Source organism: Xyrauchen texanus, chromosome 16 (genome assembly GCF_025860055.1).
Source record: "Xyrauchen texanus isolate HMW12.3.18 chromosome 16, RBS_HiC_50CHRs, whole genome shotgun sequence".
Lineage (NCBI taxonomy): Eukaryota > Metazoa > Chordata > Actinopteri > Cypriniformes > Catostomidae > Xyrauchen > Xyrauchen texanus.
The window spans coordinates 21,469,592-21,483,399 of NC_068291.1; the positions used below are offsets into that span (position 1 = coordinate 21,469,592).

Below are 13,808 nucleotides of genomic sequence, written 5' to 3' on the forward strand. Positions count from 1 at the left end.
TGTGGAGCACATGGTCTTCAAAATCACAGATGGCAACACCCAGTGTGTGAGAACAAGACATTCTGCCTCTGTTGTTTGTACTGGTTGTTATTTCACAGCTGGAACCCAGTCAATCTATTGTTGATCTTTCTCTATAAATGCTGGAAGCTTCTGAAGGACTTGATTCTTTCTCTCTAATCTTAACATGATTTGTCAAAAAGGTGTATTCTCAGAGGAAAATATCCATGAGGCATTCCTGGGAATGTTGCCATACATCTTTTGAAGACACCCTCTTTAATAACTAACAAGAGTTAGACTTCCTGCCTTCTGTCAGTTCAGTGGCGGCAAACTGTCATCCGAGAGGCTGAACTAACAAAACCAAACAAATGACAACCTGGTCTGATAGAATCATAAACAAAATGAGTTTTAAGTGTCTCATTCTACATATCCAGCAGTTTTCTGGTTAAATAAACACTAGAGGCACAACAGCAACAACGAGTTTTATTCACTTTCACACAATCAAAAATGGCAAGTTAACACTTCATAAACACAATTTTTGTTTGTTTCCCCACACAATACTACCTTATGACATTGAAAAAATTGCACTTTAATGCATGATTTTAAAGATGATACATTTTAACGCTTACATTACATAATCTACTACATTTACAAGCTTATTCAAGCGTGACTAAATTGCGTGGTAGCTTATCTGATAGAGCGTTGGACTTTGAACATGGAAGACTGGGGTACAACTTCAGCAAATCACGTGAGTCGATGTGAGTTGAATGTGGCATAGAAACGCCACGAAACGACGCATTTGCTTCAGCTATTGTGTTTTTCAGCTCATATTTGCTTTTATGACACTATCGGTTATGTTAAGGAGTACAATTTGGAGTAGGAACATTGATTTTTATATTTGAAACTAGAAAAATTGCTTTTTGCGACACTTTGTTAGGTTCTGGTTAAAGGTTTAGGTTTGAGAGATAAGTTTGTTCATTTAAAAGTCAATAGAAATGTTTAGCAATGATCTCAATTTGTAGGCGAACCTAGAAGTCAAATTCGCCGTTGGTTCCCTATGGGGATTTTCCTTTGGGATTTGTAAAGGGGTTTTTGAACTTGTATGTAAAATAAGGTTTGAGGTAAACATTACTTGACGATACGTGGGCGTTTTGATCTACAACATAAATTACACATAGTCACAGATAGAGATAGACCAAAACAATATCCACACCACAATGCAAGACAACTCAGTCAGTAGTTATAATCGAAATAGACTAATTTTTATAATAAAAAATCTCATAACACTAAAACACCATACAAACAAAATAGTCCAGCCTAGAACAATTGCAATACATTTATAAATTACACCACAGCTTGTCACATCAAAAGCTCTTCCATTCCACACACTAATTCATATTCCACAACTAAAACCTTGAAGCACCAATAAAAACAACACTAATTACAACTCCACTTTTGTTAGTATTCACGATGAACATTACACTTATGAAAGTATTCGCGAAGGTGATAATAACTCGAGTCTTTAAACCACATTTTTATATCCATGCTGCTACTTCTCAGAATCACAGCACATAGATAAAGCACTTTTGAGACTGCAGCACACACAGGAATCATATGTAAGGTTTAAACTTTTGTTGGTTATGCTTTGGGACTAGCCATTGGCTGTCATATTCGAATAGTTAATGAGGTAGGTCTGTGCAATTTTTGGTGACTATTTGTGGATGCTATGTCATTTATAAGTAAATTGGGTTATAATTCTGTTTCAAGTTCAGTTTTGTGTTAAATATGCAGTTACACTTAGATCAGTGTTCTTTGGAGTTATGTTGGATCCTGTTGCCACGAAATTGATAACGCAGAATATAAATACTGTCGTGATTGTTTGGAGAGAGAATTTCTTTTTTTCTCCATAGGCTTATTTACTAGTTGACAATGTCTTGCTTTAGGGGGGCACGGTGTCCCTTAGCGATGTGCCTGCCTCATGTGAATTTGGTAATTAAATGTAATCGATACGGCTTCAAAATTCATGTTTGAGGTATGACTTTGTGTCATTTATGTTGTAGATAAAAACGTCCATGTATCGTCAAGTGACTTATTCCACAGGCCTTATTTTACATATTAGTTGAAAAACCCCATTATAAAACCCCATAGGAAAATCCATAGGGAACCTATTGCAAATTCTCTACCAGGTTTTTGAACGACGTTCAAGCTGAACAGCTCTTTAGAGCATTAATGTTAAAAATATATTTTTGGTAAAACATTTAACTTGCTTTTAGCAAACCTCAGTGGACATTTCACCTAGAAACTGCAGCGATATGTGTAATGAACCACGTTATTTCATTTTGCAAAAATGTTGCCACAGTCACATAATTTTTCATGAGATCAGGTTGACAAATGAACATGCCCTGTAAATAGAAACTGTCCAGTTCTCCTCTCCTTCACCACTTTTTATATGTCATTTTAAGATTGCATTACACTCTGTTTTTAAACATTATTGTAGCCAGACATGACTAATCATTTAATTGAACATGAGAACAACTCTTCCACAAATTATACAACTCTTTTGTAGATTTGTTATGTGTGTGCATATGTATTCTACTTTCACATTTATTTGGCTGCATTCACACAGCAGTAGACCGACTACAACCGCACTGTTAATGTTCTTTAGCTTAAATCGGTCTGAGCTTACTGAAATAATTAGAACCACGGCCCCCTATGGCTTCCGAAGCTGGAAGTATTGTTGAACGTATGGGTATGTGTGAGTTACTGTTTCCGGATGCAATGTCCACAGAGTGATGCCAAGTGTGTTTTATTTTTTATTTTTTTTTTTGTAAATGATGTAACACAGTAAACAGGAATTACCCTTTTCCCCACACACAATCATAAACCTAACTGTCAGTGGAGTAAAAATATAATTTTAGAGCTAAAATGCAAACTCAGAATTGTGCTCAAATTTATTTACTGCCTGGTTTCCATGGGACCAGAGCCCATGTCTTTGAGGCTGCTCGTGCAATCTGCTATCAGTAGCACAAAAAGTTAACATGTTTGAATTGATGAAAAAATGTCTGATGAGGGATGAGGCTTGTCTGTAATTTGGCAGAATGGGATCGATTTCAGAATACACGAACATTCAGAACCAATATGTCGATTTACCCCATGATCATGTTGCAGTGGAATGTGGTTGACAGTCCTATTTGGAGTGCTAAATATGGTTTGGTGACTCTGCAGGGAATTTTGAGAGCGAGTCTGGTTGATATGTGCTTTATGAATTGAACTGCAATTGGTAACCAGTTGTCTGCATCTTCACTGACATCCTGTATGACATAAGCACATGCTTCATGGGCTATTCTTTCCTGTCAGTTACTAATTTTAGGGCTGTCAACCTCTCTTAGGTCATGAAAAATAGTGTAAAATAGAGGTGGTGTTTGGTGATATTAGAAAATATTAGGTATTTGAGTGAGACACAAAATCCTGAAAGTAACTACTGTAGATTTTTAAGAGAAATCTGAATGAATGAAAAGCAGCTGGAGTGTCCTGAAATGCAGAACAGTTTAGATTAAATGTTAAATCCTTAAGGACGCAATACAACGTTTCGATATTTACAATCATTATCTGTCATTAGAGAAAGGTGATGACTTCAGTTACCTCATCATACAAACCGTGTTCAATCAGCTACTGTTGTATGTACATGGCAAATTGAAGATCACACCTGTTAGTAAATACGGTTATCAATCCCAAACACTGTGTAAACAGCCTTGGAGGAGCAAATATACTTGCATTGGAGTTTGCTTATTTTTCACATCAATAATGATGAGGGGGATTGGAGCTAGACTGCATCCCTTGAAATATACCTCTTCAGCTTTTCTCATTTGCCTCTTAGAGTGTAATTATATTTTAATAAGGAGATTTGATTCCATTAAATACAGTATTATTGGTCTTTACATCAAGTTCTCATGTGAAATCTTCTATTTAGTTTTCTATTGTTAAATTTGTCTATGTTGATTTTCATACACAGACAACATACAGTAAAAGAGCATGGGTTATTATGTTATCAAGTCAGCTTAATTGTGTATGATGTATTATCTTAATGTGTTTGCTCTAGATAAATTAGATGCATTAGCTCAGACATCATTTTGGCCGTTGTCCTTGTGTTCATGGAACACAAGTGTTGACTATAGTGCAAAATCTTGTTTGTAAGGAGAGGCTTTTTGTTGTACCATCTCAAAAGGCCAGCCAGTGTATGTTGTATCTTCAAGAATAGTATTTTCACTTCAAAATTTTAAGTGTTTCTTCCCGCAAGTGTTTTGAATCTGTGTCTTATTGGTTTGTTGATTAATCATACTTTTAGAACTCAAACATCTTTAGAATCAGCAGAAGTGAACAATGATAATGGTCAATAAATAAAGCTGCCTGAGGTGTGTAACTTTTTCTGTGTTAAATTACATTTTCTGTACCAGTTTATTATGCAGAGACAACTATTAGTAAGCCATTCATGGGTTTATTTTCTCGAAAACTGTAAATACGGTGTCTCTGTGGCGCTATGAAAAATCCTGTTAATTTTGAGCAACCTGCTTAAACCCACCCCAACAACATTACTCAACCAATGGCATGAGTGGGGGGTGGGGCTATCTGACTGTTTGAACAACTGTAGACAAGGGCATATTCAGAAAGCTGTTTTGAAAACATTGTTTATTTTTGCAATTCCGTTTTGTGTAGCTGGTGTCACAGAAATTACACTTCAGCTTTAAATATATTTATAATATTTAATACAATTATTTTGTCAAAATTGTGAACCACTGACAGCTGTTTAGCACCATTCCCAGACAGCAAAGCCTGAAAGGTAGTAAAAGTGGAAACCAAAGTTCACTTATTTGATTAAATTGGCTTTTCCCTACCTTAATTATTGATCAACTGAATCTTGATTACATTTGTTATTGTGGCATTTTTTAATTTTGATATTACAAGAATTTTGGATATTTATTTGTGGGTGTGTGGGTGTGGTTTACGAGGACAATTTTTTTTTAAGGTTACAAACTGTTAATTACAAGGTTATTATGTTATAAATGTGGTTTGAGGACATTTCTAGTGTCCCCATAATTTTAAAAGCTTAAAAATATTAAACTATGTTTTATTGAAAATGTAAAAACATTGTTAGGTTTAGGGGTTGTGACCATGTGGATAGAATCTATAGTTTGTACAGTATAAAAATTATTATGTCTATGGAGTCCTCATAATGATAGGTAGACCAACGTGTGTGTCAAGTCAATTGGTTTTTATTGTCGTTTCAACCATATACAGTTAGTACAGTACACAGCGAAACGAGACAACGTTCCTCTAGGACCATGGTGCTACATTAAAAAAAAAACATAGGACAAACACCGAACCACATGAGACTACACAACTAAATAAAATACCTATATAATATACCTAATATAAAGTGCACATGCAAACATGTAAAAAAAAAGTACGGGACAGTACAAGAAATTTCTAACAATGAACAGGACTGAAGTGAGAGAAAGTGCAGTGCCAACCAGTACACAGTAGTGCAAAAAGATGACAGTTTCTAAAAACGTAAACATAACATACTATGAGATCGTGTTCTATGCACATAGCAGTTATTGAGGTAGCAGACAGTTATAAAGTGACAGTAATTAAAGTGCGTACGTACGTACGCGTGCGTGTGTGTAACCAGTCTTGAGTAGTATTGAGGAGTCTGATGGCTTGGGGGAAGAAGCTGTTACACAGTCTAGCTGTGAGGGCCAGAATGCTTTGGTACCTCTTGCCAGACGGCAGGAGGGTAAAGAGTTTGTGTGTGGGGTCGTCCACAATGCTGGTTGCTTTGCGGATACATTGTTTTTTGTAAATGTCTTTGATGGAGGGAAGAGAGACCCCGATGATGTCCTCACCATCCTTTGCGGTCCGAAACTGTGCAAGTCCCAAACCAGGCAGTGATGCGTTTGCTCAGGATGCTCTCAATAGTCCCTCTATAGAATGTAGTGAGGATAGGGGGTGGGAGATGTGCTTTCCTCAGCCTTCGAAGAAAGTATAGATGCTGCTGGGCTTTCTTGGTGATAGAGCTGGTGTTGAGGGACCAGGTGAGGTTCTCTGCCAGGTGAACACAAAGGAATTTGGTGCTCTTGACGATGTTCAGCGGAGTGTGTTCACCTTGTGCTCTCCTAAAGTCAACATCCATCTTTTTTGTTTTGTCGACATTCAGGGACAGGTTGTTGGCTCTACACCAGTCCGTTAGCCGCTGCACCTCCTCTCTGTATGCTGACTTGTCGTTCTTGCTGATGAGACCCACCACGGTTGTGTCATCTGCGAACTTGAAGATGTGGTTCGAGCTGTGCATTGCTGCTCAAACGTGAGTCAGCAGAGTGAACAGCAGTGGACTGAGCACACAGCCCTGGGGGGCCCCAGTGCTCAGTGTGGTGGTGGTGGAGATGCTGTTCCCAGTCAGGAAGTTCAGGATCCAGTTGCAGAGGGAGGTGTCCAGGCCCAGCAGGTTCAGCTTTCCAATCTGGTGCTGAGGATATTGTGTTGAATGCTGAGCTGAAATCTATGAACAGCATTCAAACGTAGGAGTCCTTTTTGTCTAGGTGGGTGAGGGCCAGATGGAGAGTGGTGGCGATGGTGTCGTCCGTTGAACGGTTTGGACGATAGGCAAACTGCAGTGGGTCTAGTGAGGGGGGCAGCTGGGTCTTAATGTGCCTCATGACGAGCCTCTCGAAGCACTTCGTGATAATGGGTGTGAGTGCAACGGGACAGTAGTCATTGAGGCAGGACACTGAAGACTTCTTTGGCATGGGGATGATGGTGGTGGCCTTGAAGCACGTTGGAACGACGGCGCTGCTCAGAGAGATGTTGAAGATGTCGATAAGAACATCTGCTAGCTGGTCTGCACATCCTCTTGAGCACTCTGCCAGGAATGTTGTCTGGTCCAGCAGCCTCGCTGTTCTTGGGGCTGCCTTATCGCCTGCTCTGTAGGCGGAGTCTCGGGTCCTCAGCAGCGTGTGCACCTCCGCAGTCATCCACGGCTTCTGGTTGGAGTGTGTGGTAATGGTCTTGGAGAAAGTGACATCATCAATGCACTTGCTGATGTAGCTGGTCACTGATGCTGTGTATTCCTCCAAGTTGGTAGAATCACCATATGTTGCAGCCTCCCTGAACATGGGTCAGTACACTCAAAACAGTCCTGAAGAGCAGAGATGGCTCCTGCTGGCCAGGTTTTCATCTGCTTCTGAAGTGGTTTTGTGTGTCTGGCGAGCGGTCTGTATGCTGGAATTAACATAACAGAGATGTGGTCTGAGTTGCCGAGGTGGGGGCGGGGCTCCGCCCGGTACACGCCTGGGATGTTTGTGTAAACAATATCAAGCGTATTCGCCCCTCTTGTTGCAAAGTCCACATACTGATTGGAACAAACTGGAATTTAGGGAGCACTGTCTTGAGATTTGCATGGTTGAAATCTCCGGCGACAACAAACAGTCTGTCGGGGTGAGCGTTCTGCAGTTCGCTCATAGCCCCATACAGTTCACAGAGCGCTTCCTTAGCGTTAGCGCTGGAGGGAATGTAAACTTCGGTTATAATAACAGTGGTGAATTCCCGTGGTAAATAAAAAGGTCTGCATCTAACAGTCACAAGCTCCACCAGCGATGAGCAGTAACTAGAGACTAGCATGTGTAACTATAGACTAGCGTTTGTGTGTTTGTGTTTGTTTTATGGCTGGCGTAAAGATACACATAGTCCTAAAAATATTTAAACAAATCATTATAAATCTTTTAAAAGTTCAAATGTAGAAATATAAGAACTATAGTATATATGCTTTTCTGCTTTTGTCCTGGAACAACAAATAACAGTTCAACTTCTCTGGGTGGCATGTTACACTATATACTGGTTATGTACTCACTATAAATCTTGCAGTGAAAGGAAAGATGTCAGAGAGGAGCAGCTGCCACAATTTTTGGTAATGTTATAAAGCATCACTTTAGTCAACTAAAATGGATTTAAGTGAATACTGAGTCGCTAAACTGGCAGAAGGTCTCACTGTGGACAGTGAACTCTTGGGCAATGTGTGAGTGCTGGTATCAGACTGTGCTGCTGCACTCTTGTTGTAATAACTCAGTGGGTTAACAAGGGTTAACTAATGCTTATTCAGCCTCTTTCTGAGAATCTTTTCAAAATTCTCAGGGCAAATGAACAGAATAGTATACAACCAGTGTGCTCATTGCCACATGAATAGTGGCTCAGATGTACCTCCTTGAGCAGTATCATAGAATGAAATGAGATAACAAAGTCGAATCTTTGGAGTGTAACTGGCTTAAAATATAGTAAATGAAAAAACGCATACTAGTTTATTTATATAGTCGGAAATTTAGATATTGATGGCTAATGAAGCAAATTTCTATAATTGTATTGTTCATTGCTTAAGATTTTGACTTATTTGTATGTTCCAATTTGTTAGTAAAAAAATAAAAATAAAAATGAATTTTGCAGGCTGTTTAGTTTACTTAATTAAAATGAACTAAAGCAACACAATTTTGTCACAACTTGATTTAATTGTGTTCTATCCAGTTAAATTTGTAAAATGTAAATGTACTTAAACCATTTGAGTTGAAAAAACATGAATACTTTTTTGTAGCACTGATATACTGTATCTGGGCTGGGGATTTCCATTTCAAATTGACAGTGCAACACTTTCACTTTCCTTACACTTGTTCACCTGGCATATATTTATGGTTAATCAAATAAATTACGTTCAACCAACATAATAAAATGTATTAAATTAAACATTATTAAATTGATTTTGACGAACCCAGTGAAGTTGAATCAAATTTACTATAGTACATTCATTTGACCTGATCCAACTAAATTATGTTGGCTCAATAAAACTGATTTAATCTGAATTAAAGGAATTAAATTGCTTATAAAAACTCATTCAATTAAGTAAGGGTAATGACGTCATTTTTGAGTGTGATGTACTAACCCCAAGGGCAAATTTAAACATAATCTCCCTTTTGCCAGTGTCCAAAACATAGTTTTATTAAGATGGGTTATGTGACAAATAGACTAATCAAAAACTTGAAGTCTGTCCAAGCTTAAGATCCTGTACTCCTAAACAATTGCATAAACATTTCTCAATAAACCAGGAAGAGAACAGATTTAAAGTAAGCTGCCGACCATGTTCTTGAGAGAGGTTCAGTTTAATACTTGTATAAAGAAATGTTAATATATTGTATTTTCTAAGGTTGATGTGATAGTTTGGGCTGCTTGCCCTTCTTCAACACACAGTGAGTGTTTTAAAGGCTCCCTAGTTATTGTTTTAAACCGGTCTGTGCAGTATAATCCTGGGCAGTCATTTTAGCCACTGTTCATTAAACATCTCGATTTGATATTCTCCATAGTCATTGCCTCCTTAGACGAAGAATCTTGGAGCATGCTACAAATCCTAAATTATATCCGTTTGTGTATGTTAAGATCTGGCCTCAAGCAAGTTTTGTTAGATTTGCAAATGCTTATTTGATCTGTTGAGCTTATTGGTGTAAGTATGATGTTTTCATTTTTTGTGTGAAAAATAAAATGTCATATTCCCTAAGGATATTGAAAATATTAACCATATTAATATGAAACATTAATTGCTAGACTTTATTACAATTAACCCATATAATCCACTGGTTACATTTGTGACCACAATTTAGTTGAAGGTTCTAAAAAGATTTGATGTGTTTTACACAGATTTGTAAACCATAAATAAAAGTACAGACTTGTCAGTTGAGCAGAGCCATTTAATTCCACTGTGCCCTTCTGAAAGATGGTGTCAAAGCTCCATAAATTAAAGCAAGTAAAACTTGTCATAATACACACACACACAACTACTATATTTTCTATGTAGAATGTGTGAAGGGTCTATTATTGATTTAATAATAAGATTGCTCTGGCTCATGTAAAACATGCTCACAGGACAAGTAAACATGTCAGGGGTTACAAATGTGAACAGAGGGAAAACACAGAGGCTCATTTTTGAATGGGGCGAATGATTGACTCCAATTATAAAATTGCAGATTTCAAAGTATTGTCACAATAAATGAAAACAAGTCAAATGAAAAAGACATATGGGTAACACAATGCTGCTTTACAATAAGGTCCATTCGTACATTTATTAATCTTGGTTAATGTTAGTTAAAATTCCTATTGTTCATTGTTAGTTCATGGTGCATTAACTAATGTTAACATATACAAAAAAAAATTTCAATCAAAAGTTGTATATGTTGAAACTAACATTTAACCAAGATTAATAAATGCAGAAAAAGTGTCCATTGTTTGTTCATGTTAATTAATGTTGTATCAGATGGAACCTTATTGTAAAGCGTTACCGAAATATGCAATTGTTAATGGTTTTTAAGTCACTTTTCTCCCATAATTGCATGTTTGTGTAAAATATTTTAAATTGTTACTTTATTGCTTGCAATTTCTTATCTAAATTTGTACTCTTTAACACTGGTTACAAATGGAATAAGCCACATACTGTAACTAACTTTAAACAAATGTTTTTGAAAAGGCATGCAGTTTGTTTCTTTAGGCTATCCAAGAACTAAAATACATGTCTTCACTTCACTGGGAAAATGTGTGATGGGTGAAGTTTTAATTTAGGAACAAGTCAGAAAAAATACAACAAAAGCTAAACAAATGCTATAATTTCATATGGAAATCATGCAGTCATCCCCTTCATGCAACACCTTTCAATCTCAAACCAGTTTGAATCCAACTCCACAGCCTAGAATGCAAACGAGAGGCATTAGGTAAAAGACAAACGTCAGTGAGGGTATGATTTTGAGGAACATTTTGTATGTGTAAAATTTAGCCGGTAGTTTAGGGACATCAAATTTAGTTGACTTTGCTATGGTGTGATTGCATGTCTATTACATTGTTTATTTTTACTAGCCTTAGGTACTTGTTTACACACATCATTCTCACATTAAGGAGCCGAAGACCAGTCTTAAGCGTGACAAGCTTATTGACCATGCATGCTTTAATGGAAAGGTCAAAAACAACCAGTTTGAATTTATATGTAGGAGATGGGGATGAATGTGTACCTGGACAGCTCTGTGAACTTAATGCAAACTTCCCCCACCTACAATTATTGCCCATTATGTAAGAGCTGTTGATCCAAGGCACTTGCTCACTGCACGAAACCGACCAGTGACCAATAGTAAGCTTACATGAGCTGTAGCTTGATCCAACTCTCATGTCATTTATGCATTTAAAATGACTCCACTACTTGAGTGAAGTCAACGAAACCTCGTCCCAGCAACAGCGGCTTTCACGAATGCAGCGCATGACTGTTATCTCGAGCAGCACGCTACTTCGGAAGTAGGTCACCGAATAAACGTGTCTTGTCAGCTGTGTGTGCTCCCCTCGTTTAATTTCACTCTTCAACATCGCTATTATTATAATAGCCCAACAACAAGAACCTCGTTGCTCGCGGGATGTGATCATTGTATTGGAAATACAGCGGAGTGAGTGGACGGCGAGGTAAATGAAGGTTTACTAATCTGTTTGATCTTGGTTTGGTTATGCGCTGTTCTCTGTCTCTCCGGTGGGGAAATAGCCTGAAACATAATATGCTCCGCAATCATTGCTATATTGATTCGGCTCGAGAATCGTTTTTTAGTTACACTTAAGAAACTGTTCTTTCATCGAGCCCAGGATCGCGAGCTCGGCAGTTCAGAAGGGAGCGAGCGAGTGTGTTCTCCGCTTTGGCGTTTGATTCTCACGGTTGGTGGTTTAGCGTGATTTTCAGAGCTGGTATTAATTGGTCGAGGTTGAGTTTACCGTGCTGGTTCGGTTTCGCAATACGAAGTCAGAAAACGTAGGATGTTAGGCGAAGAGCGCTGTTTTGTAGCATATATTTAGAGAGATTGAGTATGTGTATGTGATACGCCCTATGAGCCGCGCGAGCTCCTCTCATCTTCATACACCTCCAGCACGCGCTTCCTTTATCCAGGATTACTTTAATCGCGCTGCTAAAGACCGTCGGCGCTGTACATTTCTATCAAACGGGTTTCCTCCTTTCTTTTTCAGTCTGTTGAATCCACACCTCCCCTTCCTCATATCTGCAGTGGAGGAAGAAATAACAGCATCTGTTTGCTCTGTACATTGAGTTGGGGGTGAATTTCGATTTACACTGAGATCAGAGCAACTTTTTCCGTCTCTCCATGTCAGATGTCGCGTTTAACCGCATTTCAATGCATGAAGCAGCGAAACCTTTATTTCTTATAAACGTTTTCGGTTTACGCCTGAAACGCCAGATGGCAATACGGTTATTTGCCAGTAAGTCATGTGCTGATACCTCAACCCCAAAACGGAATGGTGCAAATTATGGGAAAGGGAGTCCGTTTCCCGTCACCATTCTAGGAATGGAGTCTCTAATTTTCCACAAAATCGAGACCCACTTCGTTTTCTAGCGGAGAGTTTGGGTTGTGTCACTCAATTGATGTGACCAGCAGTAGTCTATTATTTTATAATCCCATATCCATCCAGATCAATAACTTGTGACATTCGCAGCATTATAGACTGCTGATTTAGCCTACTTCTTGAACGGCTCTTTGAAATGTTATTTAGGTGGCCAGATTTTTACAGTCTTAAATATTGTGTGTTGCTTTTTTGATGATCAATGACTGTTTGTGTAATAATTGTTCATGAGTCCTTGCTTTGTCCTGAGAATGGAAGCTGACCACTTTTCTTAAGAAAAATCCTCCAGGTCCTGCGCATTCTTTGGTTTTACATTTGAGCTCTTCCCAACAATGGCCTACATGATGTTGAGATCCAGTTTTTCACACTTAGGACTCGTGCACAACTATTACAAAAGGTGCACACATTGCTTGATGCTCAAGAAGGCAACACAAGGACCAAGGGGATACAAACTTTTGAACATGATGCTTTGTGTAAATGAGATTATATGTGTTGTGCTATGTAGCTTCTGAAAGGCAGAACACAAAGTATGATCTTTGATCTATTATTTGTTTACATTCTGAAAAGGGTGTTAAAACTTATAAAACAAAAGAGGCATGCAAACTTCTGCATTTAACTGTGTATATATAGTTTGTGAAAATGTATATTTTATTTTAATTCTTTCATGATTTAACCACATTTTTGTTTTCTTTTTCGAATGTACAAATTCCATGTAGCCGTTTCTATTCTATCCATATGAGGTCATATTGCATGTGTAATTATGAAATTACTTGTCATATCAGGTACACATTTTAAAACAAACTGAACCTAAAATTCAAAACACAATTCCATTTCTCACATCTCAATATTTGAGATATTATAATAATATATCAGTATTATATAAATATTATGGCTGTCAATCGATTACAATTTTTTTATCGAATGAATTACATGGTGTCCCGATTAATTAATCGCATGTACAAGTATTTGCTGAGAAAGCCCCTCATGTAACAATGATTCAATATATAAAGATTATACATATTTATATCAATATATAATTATACATGGTTATCTTTAAATATTTAAAAATATTATATATATAATTTTTTTGTATTTATTTATTTATTTTTTTAAATATTCATATAATTAAAATGCATTACATTCTTGTGGCAGAAGAGTTAATCATTGATAAGTCAATACAAAAAGCGGCTTTAGAATACAATGTATTGTTTACTACCATATTAGTGATCATAAGTCAATCATTGGCATACAGTTCACAGATATCCATTTCACAAGTGAATTTGTCAATCAGTTGGAGATTCATTATGAGGGCTTGTTTAAGAGCCCGTCAATCTACACCTGCATCA

General features: G+C 37.5%; 1 protein-coding gene across 2 annotated transcripts in view; it reads left to right on the top strand.

The window, feature by feature from the left end:
• The window catches only part of LOC127657026 (bromo adjacent homology domain-containing 1 protein-like), a 43,111-nt gene that overhangs the window by 3,955 nt on the left and 25,348 nt on the right, over nucleotides 1–13,808 (top strand). The window contains exon 1 of one of the 2 annotated variants that reach the window (XM_052145665.1): nucleotides 11,406–11,523. The exons of the other annotated variant lie outside the window; for it this stretch is intronic. The gene's annotated coding sequence lies outside the window, so the exon portion shown is untranslated. Of the gene's footprint in view, nucleotides 1–11,405; nucleotides 11,524–13,808 lie in introns of those variants that run through there. 2 annotated transcript variants of the gene reach the window in all.